At 44.5% G+C, this 15,596-nt stretch overlaps 1 long non-coding RNA gene across 1 annotated transcript in view; it reads left to right on the top strand.

Annotated features, from left to right (window-relative positions):
* The first annotated feature begins 1,807 nt into the window (after positions 1-1,807).
* The window catches only part of LOC135010940 (uncharacterized), a 92,103-nt gene continuing 78,314 nt past the window's right edge, over positions 1,808-15,596 (top strand). Inside the window, exon 1 of the long non-coding RNA XR_010210211.1 lies at positions 1,808-2,253. This is a non-coding gene — a long non-coding RNA (uncharacterized LOC135010940). The remainder of the gene's footprint in view (positions 2,254-15,596) is intronic.

The raw sequence follows: 15,596 nt of genomic DNA, 5'->3' as shown, positions 1-15,596 counted from the left end.
CATATGGGTCATGGGGGGTAATTCAGAGTTGATCGCAGCAGCAGATTTGTTAGCAGTTGGGCAAAACCATGGGGGTCATTCCGAGTTGATCGCTCGCTAGCAACTTTTTGCAGTGCTGTGATCAGGTTAAAACTCGGCAAAACTGCGCATGCTTATGCACCGCAATGAGCAGGCGCATCGTATGGGTACAAAGAGGATCGGTGATGGATTTAACGAAGAATCCATTCACGCAGCCGATCGCAAGGTGATTGACAGAGGGCGTTTATGGGTGTTAACTGACGGTTTTCTGGGAGTGTTTGGAAAAATGCAGGATTGTCCAAGTGTTTGCAGGGTGGGTGTCTGACGTCAATTCCGGGACCGGACAGTCTGAAGTGATCGCAACGGCTGAGTAAGTCCAGAGCTACTCAGAAACTGCAACAAACTTTTTTGTGCCTTTGGCTGCAAAAGCGTTCGCACACTTGCAAAGTGAAAATACACTCCCCCATAGGCGGCGACTATCTGATCGCAGCGCTTCAAAAAGTTGCTAGCGAGCGTTCAACTCGGAATGACCCCCCATGTGCACTGCAGGGGGGGCAGATATAACGTGCAGAGAGAGTTAGATTTGGGTGGGGTGGGTTCAAAATGGTATCCGTTCAGATGGTCAACAATGTTAAGGTCGGCACTCATTAAGTCAACCACTATTGGTCAACATTGACATAGTCGACATGGATAAATGGTCGGCACGAGAAAGGTCGACATGAAAAGGTCAACACGGCTTTTATTAAAAATTAGATTTTAAATATTTTCATACTTTACCATCCACGTGGACTACGATTGGGAATGTTAACCTGTGCTGAGCGCAGCGAGGCACTTTGGGGGTCATTCCGAGTTGTTCGCTCGCTAGCAGATTTTAGCAGCATTGCACACGCTAAGCCGCCGCCCTCTGGGAGTGTATCTTCGCTTAGCAGAATAGCGAACGAAAGATTAGCAGAATTGCGAATAGAAAATTCTTAGCTGTTTCTGAGTAGCTCCAGACCTACTCACAGATTGCGATCTGCTCAGGCCGTTTCGTTCCTGGTTTGACGTCACACACACGCCCAGCTTCCGGCCAGCCACTCCCCCGTTTCTCCAGACACTCCCGCGTTTTTCCCTGACACGCCTGCGTTTTTCCGCACACTCCCTGAAAACGGCCAGTTTCCGCCCAGAAACACCCACTTCCTGTCAATCACACTCCGATCACTTCAACAATGAAAAGTCTTAGTTCGGACGTGAGTAAATCTACTAAGTTTTGTGTTAAAATACTTAGCGCATGCGCACTGCGTACCATGCGCATGCGCATTTTAGCCTTAATCGCTCCGTTGCGAAAATCAGCAACGAGCGAACAACTCGGAATCACCCCCTTTGCCCGCAGCATGGCGAGTGAAGCAAGCCATGCAGGGGGACGCGGTGCACTTATTGGGGTGACTGGTCATGTTACAGAAAAAATTACACCAAAAACAGTTCAAAAATAAATGTCGACCTTTTCATGTGTCGACCATTTTCATGTGTCAACCATTTGTCCATGACGACCAATAGTGGTCGACCTAATGACTGACGACCTTAACATTGTCGACCATTAATACCAGAACCGTTCAAACTGAAATCTAAATTGCAGTGTAAAAATAAAGCAGACAGTATTTACCCTGCACAGAAACAAAATAACCCACCCAAATCTAACTCTCTCGGCACATGTTATATCTGCCCCCCCCCTGCAGTGCACATGGTTTTGCCCAACTGCTAACAAATTTGCTGCTGCGATCAGGTCTGACTTACCCCCTTGGAGCATTGCGGACCTGCAAGAACGATTCACAGAGAGCTAATGCGCAGGGAAGTCTTGTTTTAAGTCCTCCCTGCGCATCAGCCTGCTCTTGTAGGAGCCAGGCTTGGGCCCCCCCTCTCTATAAGTGCCAGACAGAGCCAGATTAAGGTGGGGGCCCAGGGGGTAAGTACCTCCCCCCCGCCACCCACCACAGATCGTATCTTAAACACTGACCTGCAGCGCAGCAACAGCAGGTACTAGCAGCCTTCACACTGACAGCGCAGCACCTCCAATGTGCTGTGCTTCTGACGACTGCCCAGATTGAAAGCCTGCGCTGTAACTGACTGGCCACGCGGCTGGCAGTTAGGAGCCAGCCAGGGTGGAGAGAGAGAGGAGATGGTGAGCAGCTGAGCACTCATTAAGCCGGCATATGTCTGTTGAGGAGCAGCATGCTGCAGTCACCTCAACCTAGAAAAGTAAGTCAACGTAGTTGTTTTTTTGTTATCAATTGTGTGTGTGTGTATATATATATATATATATATATATCTAGAAAAAGAATTTAGGAGAATGCGCCCATAGTGCAGATCATTTTTATTTTATGAATGCATCATTAAAACAGACCTATCACAGGTAAAAATATTCCCGTACCAAATTAGACCCACTCTTTGGGCCAGTTTATAAACATAAAATCATCCACCAGGCAAACCTCCACCGCTGTGTGCAGACGCCAGGACCATGCACCGCGCCGGCAATCCGAACCCGTCTGGCCACTCGTGACGGACACAGGGAGATGAAAGCCGAGTAAGAAAAAGCACACACGTCTGGCAAGCTCCGCCACGGGAATATTTTTACCTGTGATATGTCTGTTTTAATGATGCATTCATAAAATAAAAATGATCTGCACTATGGGCGCATTCTCCTAAATTCTTTTTCCAGGTATCTTTTTGCTCAAAGGGATTCTGAGCCTCTGGGGAATTGCTGCGGTGTCCATTACACCAGTGCTAACAGTGCAAGGCTTGATTACCTGTGAACTGTGAATGTTTAATTGAAAGAATACCAGCGCACCTGTACATCGTTTCTTTCAATATATATATATATATATATAAGCAGCAGAGACGGTGCGGCACTCCAATGATTGACACTTGAGACTTAAGTAGAAGTACAACGTTTTAATGCCCGTTTTAATACTGTGGCATTTTCGTCAGGTAATACAAAATCAATAAACACAACGTACCTTAAATAGATAATCACCACGTGAAGACCGAGCGCCACGGCGGGACTGCACACCCGGCGGGCGCATGGAGGATGACGTCATGACTAGAGATGAGCGGGTTCGGTTCCTCTGAATCCGAACCCGCCCGAACTTCAGGTTTTTTACACGGGTCCGAGCAGGCTCGGATCTTCCCGCCTTGCTCGGCTAACCCGAGCGCGCCCGAACGTCATCATCACGCTGTCGGATTCTATCGCGAGACTCGGATTCTATATAAGGAGCCGCGCGTCGCCGCCATTTTCACACGTGCATTGAGAGTCATAGGGAGAGGACGTGGCTGGCGTCCTCTCCGTTTAGAGAAGAGAGAGACACAGTATTTTGGGGAGCATTATTAGGAGGAGTACTACTATACTGTATACTACTATACTACTTGCTGAAGTGATATTTATAGATTAGATAGTGTGACTGTAAGTGTATTATCTGACTTGTGGGGGAGACACTGACAGTGGGGAGCAGTTAGAGTCTGAGAGCAGGACTCAGGAGTACATATAACGTACAGTGCACACTTTTGCTGCCAGAGTCAGTGCCACACTGCCATTGTTGTGACCACACTGACCACCAGTATAATAATATATTTTGTGATTGTCTGCTTAGGCCTCGGAGTACTAGTTGCAAGTTGCAACGTGACCTGAAGTGACCACCAGTTTAATAATCAATCACCACCAGTTTAATATATATATATATATATATATATATATATATATAATTGTATATAATATATATATATATATATATATAATATTGTATACCACCTACCCGTGGTTTTTTTTTTTTTCATTCTTCTTTATACATACTACTATAGTAGCTTACTGTAGCAGTCTGCGGTGCTGTGCTGACCTGACAGTGTCCAGCAGGTCCGTCATCAGTCATTACATAATAAATATATATAGTACCTGTCCGGCTGCAGTACTAGTGATATTATATTGATTTCATCTCATTATCAATAATTTATCATCCAGTCTAGACTCTATATTAGCAGCAGACACAGTACGTTAGTCCACGGCTGTAGCTACCTCTGTGTCGGCACTCGGCAGTCCATCCATAATTGTATACCACCTACCCGTGGTTTTTTTTTTTTCTTTCTTCTTTGTACATACTACTATAGAGTATAGTAGCTTACTGTAGCAGTCTGCGGTGCTGCTGAGCTGACAGTGTCCAGCAGGTCCGTCATCAGTCATCATTACCTAATAAATATATTATCTACCTGTCCGGCTGCAGTACTAGTGATATTATATATACATACATATATATATTGATTTCATCTCATTATCAATCATCCAGTCTATATTAGCAGCAGACACAGTACGTTAGTCCACGGCTGTAGCTACCTCTGTGTCGGCACTCGGCAGTCCATCCATAATTGTATACCACCTACCCGTGGTTTTTTTTTTTCTTTCTTCTTTGTACATACTACTATAGTATAGTAGCTTACTGTAGCAGTCTGCGGTGCTGCTGAGCTGACAGTGTCCAGCAGGTCCGTCATCAGTCATCATTACCTAATAAATATATTATCTACCTGTCCGGCTGCAGTACTAGTGATATTATATATACATACATATATATATTGATTTCATCTCATTATCAATCATCCAGTCTATATTAGCAGCAGACACAGTACGTTAGTCCACGGCTGTAGCTACCTCTGTGTCAGCACTCGGCAGTCCATCCATAATTGTATACCACCTACCCGTGTTTTTTTTTTTTCTTTCTTCTTTGTACATACTACTATAGAGTATAGTAGCTTACTGTAGCAGTCTGCGGTGCTGCTGAGCTGACAGTGTCCAGCAGGTCCGTCATCAGTCATCATTACCTAATATATTATCTACCTGTCCGGCTGCAGTACTAGTGATATTATATATACATACATATATATATTGATTTCATCTCATTATCAATCATCCAGTCTATATTAGCAGCAGACACAGTACGTTAGTCCACGGCTGTAGCTACCTCTGTGTCGGCACTCAGCAGTCCATCCATAATTGTATACCACCTACCCGTGGTTTTTTTTTTTCTTTCTTCTTTGTACATACTACTATAGTATAGTAGCTTACTGTAGCAGTCTGCGGTGCTGCTGAGCTGACAGTGTCCAGCAGGTCCGTCATCAGTCATCATTACCTAATAAATATATTATCTACCTGTCCGGCTGCAGTACTAGTGATATTATATATACATACATATATATATTGATTTCATCTCATTATCAATCATCCAGTCTATATTAGCAGCAGACACAGTACGTTAGTCCACGGCTGTAGCTACCTCTGTGTCGGCACTCGGCAGTCCATCCATAATTGTATACCACCTACCCGTGGTTTTTTTTTTTCTTTCTTCTTTGTACATACTACTATAGTATAGTATCTTACTGTAGCAGTCTGCGGTGCTGCTGAGCTGACAGTGTCCAGCAGGTCCGTCATCAGTCATCATTACCTAATAAATATATTATCTACCTGTCCGGCTGCAGTACTAGTGATATTATATATACATACATATATATATTGATTTCATCTCATTATCAATCATCCAGTCTATATTAGCAGCAGACACAGTACGTTAGTCCACGGCTGTAGCTACCTCTGTGTCGGCACTCGGCAGTCCATCCATAATTGTATACCACCTACCCGTGGTTTTTTTTTTTTTTTTTCTTCTTTGTACATACTACTATAGAGTATAGTAGCTTACTGTAGCAGTCTGCGGTGCTGCTGAGCTGACAGTGTCCAGCAGGTCCGTCATCAGTCATCATTACCTAATAAATATATTATCTACCTGTCCGGCTGCAGTACTAGTGATATTATATATACATACATATATATATTGATTTCATCTCATTATCAATCATCCAGTCTATATTAGCAGCAGACACAGTACGTTAGTCCACGGCTGTAGCTACCTCTGTGTCGGCACTCAGCAGTCCATCCATAATTGTATACCACCTACCCGTGGTTTTTTTTTTCTTTCTTCTTTGTACATACTACTATAGAGTATAGTAGCTTACTGTAGCAGTCTGCGGTGCTGCTGAGCTGACAGTGTCCAGCAGGTCCGTCATCAGTCATCATTACCTAATAAATATATTATCTACCTGTCCGGCTGCAGTACTAGTGATATTATATATACATACATATATATATTGATTTCATCTCATTATCAATCATCCAGTCTATATTAGCAGCAGACACAGTACGTTAGTCCACGGCTGTAGCTACCTCTGTGTCGGCACTCGGCAGTCCATCCATAATTGTATAACACCTACCCGTGGTTTTTTTTTTTTCTTTCTTCTTTGTACATACTACTATAGTATAGTAGCTTACTGTAGCAGTCTGCGGTGCTGCTGAGCTGACAGTGTCCAGCAGGTCCGTCATCAGTCATCATTACCTAATAAATATATTATCTACCTGTCCGGCTGCAGTACTAGTGATATTATATATACATACATATATATATTGATTTCATCTCATTATCAATCATCCAGTCTATATTAGCAGCAGACACAGTACGTTAGTCCACGGCTGTAGCTACCTCTGTGTCGGCACTCAGCAGTCCATCCATAATTGTATACCACCTACCCGTGGTTTTTATTTTTTCTTTCTTCTTTGTACATACTACTATAGTATAGTAGCTTACTGTAGCAGTCTGCGGTGCTGCTGAGCTGACAGTGTCCAGCAGGTCCGTCATCAGTCATCATTACCTAATAAATATATTATCTACCTGTCCGGCTGCAGTACTAGTGATATTATATATACATACATATATATATTGATTTCATCTCATTATCAATCATCCAGTCTATATTAGCAGCAGACACAGTACGTTAGTCCACGGCTGTAGCTACCTCTGTGTCGGCACTCGGCAGTCCATCCATAATTGTATACCACCTACCCGTGGTTTTTTTTTCTTTCTTCTTTGTACATACTACTATAGTATAGTAGCTTACTGTAGCAGTCTGCGGTGCTGCTGAGCTGACAGTGTCCAGCAGGTCCGTCATCAGTCATCATTACCTAATAAATATATTATCTACCTGTCCGGCTGCAGTACTAGTGATATTATATATACATACATATATATATTGATTTCATCTCATTATCAATCATCCAGTCTATATTAGCAGCAGACACAGTACGTTAGTCCACGGCTGTAGCTACCTCTGTGTCGGCACTCGGCAGTCCATCCATAATTGTATACCACCTACCCGTGGTTTTTTTTTTTTTCTTCTTTGTACATACTACTATAGTATAGTAGCTTACTGTAGCAGTCTGCGGTGCTGCTGAGCTGACAGTGTCCAGCAGGTCCGTCATCAGTCATCATTACCTAATAAATATATTATCTACCTGTCCGGCTGCAGTACTAGTGATATTATATATACATACATATATATATATTGATTTCATCTCATTATCATCCAGTCTATATTAGCAGCAGACACAGTACGGTAGTCCACGGCTGTAGCTACCTCTGTGTCGGCACTCGGCAGTCCATCCATAAGTATACTAGTATCCATCCATCTCCATTGTTTACCTGAGGTGCCTTTTAGTTGTGCCTATTAAAATATGGAGAACAAAAATGTTGAGGTTCCAAAATTAGGGAAAGATCAAGATCCACTTCCACCTCGTGCTGAAGCTGCTGCCACTAGTCGTGGCCGAGACGATGAAATGCCAGCAACGTCGTCTGCCAAGGCCGATGCCCAATGGCATAGTACAGAGCATGTCAAATCCAAAACACCAAATATCAGTAAAAAAAGGACTCCAAAACCAAAAATAAAATTGTCGGAGGAGAAGCGTAAACTTGCCAATATGCCATTTACCACACGGAGTGGCAAGGAACGGCTGAGGCCCTGGCCTATGTTCATGGCTAGTGGTTCAGCTTCACAGGAGGATGGAAGCACTCAGCCTCTTGCTAGAAAACTGAAAAGACTCAAGCTGGCAAAAGCACCGCAAAGAACTGTGCGTTCTTCGAAATCCCAAATCCACAAGGAGAGTCCAATTGTGTCGGTTGCGATGCCTGACCTTCCCAACACTGGACGTGAAGAGCATGCGCCTTCCACCATTTGCACGCCCCCTGCAAGTGCTGGAAGGAGCACCCGCAGTCCAGTTCCTGATAGTCAGATTGAAAATGTCAGTGTTGAAGTACACCAGGATGAGGAGGATATGGGTGTTGCTGGCGCTGGGGAGGAAATTGACAAGGAGGATTCTGATGGTGAGGTGGTTTGTTTAAGTCAGGCACCCGGGGAGACACCTGTTGTCCGTGGGAGGAATAGGGCCGTTGACATGCCTGGTGAAAATACCAAAAAAATCAGCTCTTCGGTGTGGAAGTATTTCACCAGAAATGCGGACAACATTTGTCAAGCCGTGTGTTGCCTTTGTCAAGCTGTAATAAGTAGGGGTAAGGACGTTAACCACCTCGGAACATCCTCCCTTATACGTCACCTGCAGCGCATTCATAATAAGTCAGTGACAAGTTCAAAAACTTTGGGTGACAGCGGAAGCAGTCCACTGACCAGTAAATCCCTTCCTCTTGTAACCAAGCTCACGCAAACCACCCCACCACCAACTCCCTCAGTGTCAATTTCCTCCTTCCCCAGAAATGCCAATAGTCCTGCAGGCCATGTCACTGGCAATTCTGACGAGTCCTCTCCTGCCTGGGATTCCTCCGATGCATCCTTGCGTGTAACGCCTACTGCTGCTGGCGCTGCTGTTGTTGCTGCTGGGAGTCGATGGTCATCCCAGAGGGGAAGTCGGAAGACCACTTGTACTACTTCCAGTAAGCAATTGACTGTCCAACAGTCCTTTGCGAGGAAGATGAAATATCACAGCAGTCATCCTGCTGCAAAGCGGATAACTGAGGCCTTGGCATCCTGGGTGGTGAGAAACGTGGTTCCAGTATCCATCATTACTGCAGAGCCAACTAGAGACTTGTTGGAGGTACTGTGTCCCCGGTACCAAATACCATCTAGGTTCCATTTCTCTAGGCAGGCGATACCGAAAATGTACACAGACCTCAGAAAAAGAGTCACCAGTGTCCTAAAAAATGCAGCTGTACCCAATGTCCACTTAACCACGGACATGTGGACAAGTGGAGCAGGGCAGGGTCAGGACTATATGACTGTGACAGCCCACTGGGTAGATGTATGGACTCCCGCCGCAAGAACAGCAGCGGCGGCACCAGTAGCAGCATCTCGCAAACGACAACTCTTTCCTAGGCAGGCTACGCTTTGTATCACCGGTTTCCAGAATACGCACACAGCTGAAAACCTCTTACGGCAACTGAGGAAGATCATCGCGGAATGGCTTACCCCAATTGGACTCTCCTGTGGATTTGTGGCATCGGACAACGCCAGCAATATTGTGTGTGCATTAAATATGGGCAAATTCCAGCACGTCCCATGTTTTGCACATACCTTGAATTTGGTGGTGCAGAATTTTTGAAAAAACGACAGGGGCGTGCAAGAGATGCTGTCGGTGGCCAGAAGAATTGCGGGACACTTTCGGCGTACAGGCACCACGTACAGAAGACTGGAGCACCACCAAAAACTACTGAACCTGCCCTGCCATCATCTGAAGCAAGAAGTGGTAACGAGGTGGAATTCAACCCTCTATATGCTTCAGAGGTTGGAGGAGCAGCAAAAGGCCATTCAAGCCTATACAATTGAGCACGATATAGGAGGTGGAATGCACCTGTCTCAAGTGCAGTGGAGAATGATTTCAACGTTGTGCAAGGTTCTGATGCCCTTTGAACTTGCCACACGTGAAGTCAGTTCAGACACTGCCAGCCTGAGTCAGGTCATTCCCCTCATCAGGCTTTTGCAGAAGAAGCTGGAGACATTGAAGGAGGAGCTAACACGGAGCGATTCCGCTAGGCATGTGGGACTTGTGGATGGAGCCCTTAATTCGCTTAACAAGGATTCACGGGTGGTCAATCTGTTGAAATCAGAGCACTACATTTTGGCCACCGTGCTCGATCCTAGATTTAAAGCCTACCTTGGATCTCTCTTTCCGGCAGACACAAGTCTGCTGGGGTTGAAAGACCTGCTGGTGAGAAAATTGTCAAGTCAAGCGGAACGCGACCTGTCAACATCTCCTCCTTCACATTCTCCCGCAACTGGGGGTGCGAGGAAAAGGCTCAGAATTCCGAGCCCACCCGCTGGCGGTGATGCAGGGCAGTCTGGAGCGACTGCTGATGCTGACATCTGGTCCGGACTGAAGGACCTGACAACGATTACGGACATGTCGTCTACTGTCACTGCATATGATTCTCTCACCATTGAAAGAATGGTGGAGGATTATATGAGTGACCGCATCCAAGTAGGCACGTCACACAGTCCGTACTTATACTGGCAGGAAAAAGAGGCAATTTGGAGGCCCTTGCACAAACTGGCTTTATTCTACCTAAGTTGCCCTCCCACAAGTGTGTACTCCGAAAGAGTGTTTAGTGCCGCCGCTCACCTTGTCAGCAATCGGCGTACGAGGTTACATCCAGAAAATGTGGAGAAGATGATGTTCATTAAAATGAATTATAATTAATTCCTCCGTGGAGACATTGACCAGCAGCAATTGCCTCCACAAAGTACACAGGGAGCTGAGATGGTGGATTCCAGTGGGGACGAATTGATAATCTGTGAGGAGGGGGATGTACACGGTGATATATCGGAGGATGATGATGAGGTGGACATCTTGCCTCTGTAGAGCCAGTTTGTGCAAGGAGAGATTAATTGCTTCTTTTTTGGTGGGGGTCCAAACCAACCCGTCATTTCAGTCACAGTCGTGTGGCAGACCCTGTCACTGAAATGATGGGTTGGTTAAAGTGTGCATGTCCTGTTTATACAACATAAGGGTGGGTGGGAGGGCCCAAGGACAATTCCATCTTGCACCTCTTTTTTCTTTAATTTTTCTTTGCGTCATGTGCTGTTTGGGGAGGGTTTTTTGGAAGGGACATCCTGCGTGACACTGCAGTGCCACTCCTAGATGGGCCCGGTGTTTGTGTCGGCCACTAGGGTCGCTTATCTTACTCACACAGCTACCTCATTGCGCCTCTTTTTTTCTTTGCGTCATGTGCTGTTTGGGGAGGGTTTTTTGGAAGGGACATCCTGCGTGACACTGCAGTGACACTCCTAGATGGGCCCGGTGTTTGTGTCGGCCACTAGGGTCGCTTATCTTACTCACACAGCTACCTCATTGCGCCTCTTTTTTTCTTTGCATCATGTGCTGTTCGGGGAGGGTTTTTTGGAAGGGACATCCTGCGTGACACTGCAGTGACACTCCTAGATGGGCCCGGTGTTTGTGTCGGCCACTAGGGTCGCTTATCTTACTCACACAGCTACCTCATTGCGCCTCTTTTTTTCTTTGCGTCATGTGCTGTTTGGGGAGGGTTTTTTGGAAGGGACATCCTGCGTGACACTGCAGTGACACTCCTAGATGGGCCCGGTGTTTGTGTCGGCCACTAGGGTCGCTTATCTTACTCACACAGCTACCTCATTGCGCCTCTTTTTTTCTTTGCGTCATGTGCTGTTTGGGGAGGGTTTTTTGGAAGGGACATCCTGCGTGACACTGCAGTGACACTCCTAGATGGGCCCGGTGTTTGTGTCGGCCACTAGGGTCGCTTATCTTACTCACACAGCTACCTCATTGCGCCTCTTTTTTTCTTTGCGTCATGTGCTGTTTGGGGAGGGTTTTTTGGAAGGGACATCCTGCGTGACACTGCAGTGACACTCCTAGATGGGCCCGGTGTTTGTGTCGGCCACTAGGGTCGCTTATCTTACTCACACAGCTACCTCATTGCGCCTCTTTTTTTCTTTGCGTCATGTGCTGTTTGGGGAGGGTTTTTTGGAAGGGACATCCTGCGTGACACTGCAGTGACACTCCTAGATGGGCCCGGTGTTTGTGTCAGCCACTAGGGTCGCTTAGCTTAGTCATCCAGCGACCTAGGTGCAAATTTTAGGACTAAAAATAATATTGTGAGGTGTGAGGTATTCAGAATAGACTGAAAATGAGTGTAAATTATGGTTTTTGAGGTTAATAATACTTTGGGATCAAAATGACCCCCAAATTCTATGATTTAAGCTGTTTTTTAGTGTTTTTTGAAAAAAACACCCGAATTCAAAACACACCCGAATCCGACAAAAAAAATTCGGTGAGGTTTTGCCAAAACGCGGTCGAACCCAAAACACGGCCGCGGAACCGAACCCAAAACCCGAAAAATTTCCGGCGCTCATCTCTAGTCATGACGCACTAGAAAGAACGTCAGACGGCACCCGTAACCAAGACAACATAAAAACAATAACAACCACGCACATATACATGCATTTTAGGATGGCAGACAAAACAGTATCACTAGCTATGCGGACATAAGCAAAGATACTTAGCAAGAATACTACTACATTAGCTGTGCAAGATGCAATAACACATACTACCCAGATCAACCTAGATAGCATAAATATATTAAGCATAAATACTACTATAGCAACTATACAGGATACAGCGACAAAAACTAACCTATTCAATCAAGGTAACATAAGATCTGGTAAATATGATAAGCTAAAAGCACATACATATGGGGCAATAAGTATATAACTAATGAAGATGCTTAGTCACAGGTTAACCATCATTATCTAGAACATTAATACCTGAATGTTCATTGAGTCCCCTAGGGGCCACAGTACCCAAGCAAAAAATCCAGCGTGCTTCGCATTGTAGTAATTTATGACCACGATTACCACCACGCAATGATTGTGGAACGTGGTCTATCATTCTATACTTGAGGGTGGTTAAATTATGAGATGCCAGTGCGAAATGTCTTGCAACAGGCTGATCACTTTTTCCAGAGGTCAGTGCGGCCTTAATGGCTGACCGATGGGCAGCCATACATTCTTTAAAGGGACGTTCGGTCTTCCCGATATAGGAAAAACCGCATGGACAGATTATCTGATACACTGTGAATTTTGTGCTACATGTCAATCTGTGTTTAATATACAATGTCTTACCAGTGTGCGGGTGGTTGAAAGTATCACCAGGGATAAGAAACTTACATGTAACACACGTACACCGTATGCAGCCCATTTTACCCCGGTATAGATTAGGAGCAGGTTCCGAAATATCAGCCTTGACTAAGATGTCACGAATGTTGCGGCCACGTTTATAGCAAGACATCAGTTTGGTGTTGGAAAGCTTGCAATCGGGGTCTGTTTTGACAATGGGCCAAAGTTTCTTGGAGATTTTATTGATGGAACCGCTGGCAGTAGTAAATTGGGTTACCCAAGGCAATACTTTAGCAGTAGTGTCAATAATCTTAGGCTGCAACAAAGAGTCTCTATCCATGCTAAGGACCTTAGTTTTAGTATGCTGTAATTGATCAAAGTCATAACCTCGATCTAAAAATTTCTGAAGCTGAATGTCAGTTTGTATTTCAACTTGTGTAGTGTCAGAGATAATGCGTCTGGCACGTATGAATTGTGAATACGGTAAGCCTAAAATTAAGGATCTCGGATGACAACTGCTCGGTACCAATAAATTATTCCGATCCGTAAGTTTAGAATAAAGATTGGTGCAGATTACACCCTCACGGATGGAAATGGCAAAATCTAAGTAATGGATCTCAGTTGAGCTACAAGTATAAGTAAATTTAACAGGGCTAGGGCCAGAGTTGTGTAGATTAATGTGGTTGATAAGGTCATTACAGTCACCCTTCCAGAAAATTAGCAAATCGTCGATGTAACGGCAAAAGAACATAATCCTACTAGAAATGGATTCATCAGAGAAAAATACAATCTCTTCAACGTCAAACATAAATATGTTGGCATATGAGGGGGCCACCGCCGCCCTCATAGCACAACCGACCAGCTGTAAATAAAATGAACCATTATACAAAAATAATTTTTTTTGTCAAAATAAATTTGAGTAAATCAAGCACAAAAGTAACCTCAGGGCCATTGTATTGAGGCTGACAATTCAAAAATCGACCCACAGCAGCCAGACCCAGGTCGTGTGGTATGACCATATATAAACTGGTCACGTCTATTGTAAACATGGATATATCAGGGTCTAGCCTAGGGAGGGCCAAAAGTAAAGAATGATAGACCACGTTCCACAATCATTGCGTGGTGGTAATCGTGGTCATAAATTACTACAATGCGAAGCACGCTGGATTTTTTGCTTGGGTACTGTGGCCCCTAGGGGACTCAATGAACATTCAGGTATTAATGTTCTAGCTAATGGTGGTTAACCTGTGACTAAGCATCTTTATTAGTTATATACTTATTGCCCCATATGTATGTGCTTTTAGCTTATCATATTTACCAGATCTTATGTTACCTTGATTGATTAGGTTAGTTTTTGTCGCTGTATCCTGTATAGTTGCTATAGTAGTATTTATGCTTAATATATTTATGCTATCTAGGTTGATCTGGGTAGTATGTGTTATTGCATCTTGCACAGCTAGTATTCTTGCTAAGTATCTTTGCTTATGTCCGCATAGCTAGTGATACTGTTTTGTCTGCCATCCTAAAATGCATGTATATGTGCGTGGTTGTTATTGTTTTTATGTTGTCTTGGTTACGGGTGCCGTCTGACGTTCTTTCTAGTGCGTCATGACGTCATCCTCCATGCGCCCGCCGGGTGTGCAGTCCCGCCGTGGCACTCGGTCTTCACGTGGTGATTATCTATTTAAGGTACGTTGTGTTTATTGATTTTGTATTACCTGACGAAAATGCCACAGTATTAAAACAGGCATTGAAACTTTGTACTTCTACTTAAGTCTCAAGTGTCAATCATTGGAGTGCCGCACCGTCTCTGCTGCTTGTGTATCCATTTGTGAGGGCACCCAATGTATTCCTGCTTTTAGTGGCTGTGCCGGACCCCTGCCTCTTGTATATATATATATATATATATATATATATATATATCTCCAAAAACAAGTGCACTCACTACTTCTTTAAATTCCAAAGTTTCACAGTTATTTTATTCAATTCAATCTGCAGGTTCAGTTGTATCAGTAAATTCCATACATGACCATGTCCATATAGGAGTCAAAACACCGCTCCAAATTTATCCATCTTGTCAATGCAAATCAATCAAGCATATTATGAACATCTGAAAAATATCAGTGGTGCAGCTCCATTTGTATATGGTTTTCACATGTCATGGATTGGTAATACATCATGTCTTTTGTTATGTCTGTCGACTTCGGCAGCTTTTCGTGCCGTAAAAGACCCACATCTAGAACATATCAAACATAAATACATACAGTTATAAACTTGGACGAATGAGTGTCACATCAGCGAGATCTCTGCACAACCTGTAGCTACCTGGTCCGCCGTACTCCTTGGCGTGCGTTCCACCGTCCTGCGCATGTCCGCGCTCAGTACGGACGTTCGAGATCTAAATCCCTTCACTCCGGTCACATGGTGCGTTACGAACACTCCCCTCTTACAGGACGCGTCCATCGCTTACCACGTCATCATCGAACTCCTTGTGCGTGTCACTTGCGTTCCACTTCATTCTCCTCGTATAGGAGATTTATCACCGGTTTACTATATACTCAATATCTCTCAGGCTATCCAATTTT

Source organism: Pseudophryne corroboree, chromosome 2, assembly GCF_028390025.1.
Source record: "Pseudophryne corroboree isolate aPseCor3 chromosome 2, aPseCor3.hap2, whole genome shotgun sequence".
Lineage (NCBI taxonomy): Eukaryota > Metazoa > Chordata > Amphibia > Anura > Myobatrachidae > Pseudophryne > Pseudophryne corroboree.
Note: the sequence above shows the minus strand (reverse complement) of the source record. Positions and strands in the feature narration are given on the sequence as shown.